Genomic DNA, 2433 nt, shown 5'->3' with positions numbered 1-2433 from the left:
AAAAAAAATATATACCAGAGGGGTGTAGAATAAATCCAAGGCAGTGATATTCAAACATTTTTCAGAACCAATCTTATATAGAACCGTGATATAAAGAATAGCTAAAAGTGACGCAGACCTGGGCAGTTTGCATTTTTGTTGTTTGGTGGAAAATGCTTCACTAGTTGAGGAGCCCTTGAACAGTCCTTAAGAGACCCCAAGGATTCTGTAGAGTAGATTGAAAACCACTGCTCTGAGGAAACGGGTTCAGTCTGGCTCCCCTGCCCCAAGCAAAGAGGGAAAGGGTGGGGTTGGTGAGCCACACTGTCTCCAGACGCAAGTGGAGGGGAAGGAAGATATCTGTGCACCTGGAGACTTGTGCTAATGTCGGCCAGCAGGGCACCCAAGAATCCAGTGAGCTTTATGTAATCTTGCCACCAAATGACTCTTTTAAAACACAGAAGAAAATGTGAAGGTGTAGGGCGGATGAGGAGAGAGGTGACAGAGGGAACAGCCTTCTCCTTAGCAAGATGTAAGGGAAATGTAATTCACTTACATAAATAAGAAACGACACACACACAAAGCCTTCACCAGAAGCTTCACTCCACATCCCCCTCCTCCCACCCCCCTCACCACATTCCTTTCAGAGAGCCAGGGTCTCCACAAGGGGCACCTGGCCTGCACCCTCACATCTGCCAAAATGTTGCATGCCAGCGTGAAAGACAAACCAAACTGCACCAACCCCAGTGTGTATTTACTTGATGTACATAGATACCTTTAAAATAAAATAAATTCAATGATGGCTCTCCGGTGTTGTAAGTCTTTATCCCTCCCCAGTCTCACTCCCTTCCCTGCATGTAATGGCATTATGACAGCGTGGGATATGTCCTTCCAGGTGTTTTTCCATATATTTACACGCAGGTTTTTTTCCCCACTTGACAATATGTCCTAGAGATCTTTTCATGTCAAGATACATATTTACCTCATTAAAAAAATACATGATTTTTCATAAACGTATCCTATAATTTATTCAACCATTCCACTATTGGTGGACATCCATCTAGGTTGTGCGTAATTTTTAACAAAAAATGGTATCCTGTTTTCTTCACTGTTTTCCCCAGACCACCCTCAGCCCCAGCATCAGTTCGATCCCTCTAGTGCGTCTGCATCCCTCCCTCGCCAAGAGCTCAGCTCTCTTGTCCCAGCTCTCTTGTCTCTTGTTTACCACAATCACCCTTCTAACCGCCATTTTAGAGCATAGCCCTACCTGTCTTCTCTGCTCTTACTTCAAAGTTTCTGAGATAAGTGGAGAAAGCCATACGACCAAAATACTAGGGCAATTAAAAACAAAGAGCCCCAGAGGTAACTTGACCTTTGGTGCTGGTTTAACGTTCCTTCTGTGTGTCCCCGCTGTTTTCTTTCCCACTCTCCAGAGCAACTGGTCTAAACCCTCACTCCTCAAGATCCCTTCTCACCGTCCTCTCTTAGGCAACAACTTTGCCTGTTTTAAAGGGTAAATTAAGGTGACTGAGTGTGTGAAATACTTCACCTCCCCCGCCCCCACCTACACACTTACCTCTGTCTACACAGATCCCTTTGCTTTCTCCCGTCTGACAAGTGATAAATCTCCCTTCTCTGGACTAAATCAAGGCCCTTCCAGATCTTCATTCCTGAGGTACTTACAAAGACTCAATATATAAAATAACTAATGAGAACCTACTGTATAGCACAGGGAACTCTACTCAGACCTAAATGGGAAGGAAATCCAAAAAAGAGGGGATATATGTATATGTATAGCTGTACAGTAGAAACTAACACAACATTGTAAAGCAACTATACTCCAATAAAAATTAAGAAAGAAACTAAAACAAAAAATACATAAAATAACTAAAAGTGATTCAGACTTGGGCAGTTTGCATTTTCTTTGTTAACTTCCGTCTCAGTGATTTCTTCCCTTGTCCTTGGTAAGATCTCCCTTAAAAGTGTGTTTTACTGTGTTTCTCTATAAGCCACTCCCCACCTTGTTTTCTCACAACCAAATTTCCTGATGAAGTCCCAGGCTTCCCTTCCCCACTTCCTCACCTCCTATTCATCCCGCAGCCCACCTGGATCTGGCTCTTGTTCTGCTGAAAGTGCTTTCCAAAGGTCACTAGTTGCCAAAGGCAATGGGCACTGCTCCTTCCATGTCTTGCCTCACCTTTCCATGACATTTGACACTGCTCTCCATTCCTTCCTTCTCGAAATTCAACTCCCTTGGCTTTTGTGACCCTGCTCTCCTGGCCGCTTTTACTTCTCTGGCCACCCCTTCTCAGTCTTCTCCCACTAGCCTCTCACATGGTGGCCTATACCAGGGTTCAGCTTTTCCTTGCTCTCCCTGGGAGGTGTCATCCTCACCTACGGATTCTTCGCAAAAGTTAAAAACTTTTATCCCCAGCCCAGATCATTCTGCTGAAC

Source organism: Lipotes vexillifer, unplaced genomic scaffold (assembly GCF_000442215.2).
Source record: "Lipotes vexillifer unplaced genomic scaffold, Lipotes_vexillifer_v1.1 scaffold387, whole genome shotgun sequence".
In the NCBI taxonomy this organism is placed as follows: domain Eukaryota; kingdom Metazoa; phylum Chordata; class Mammalia; order Artiodactyla; family Lipotidae; genus Lipotes; species Lipotes vexillifer.
This window is presented reverse-complemented; position numbering follows the sequence as displayed.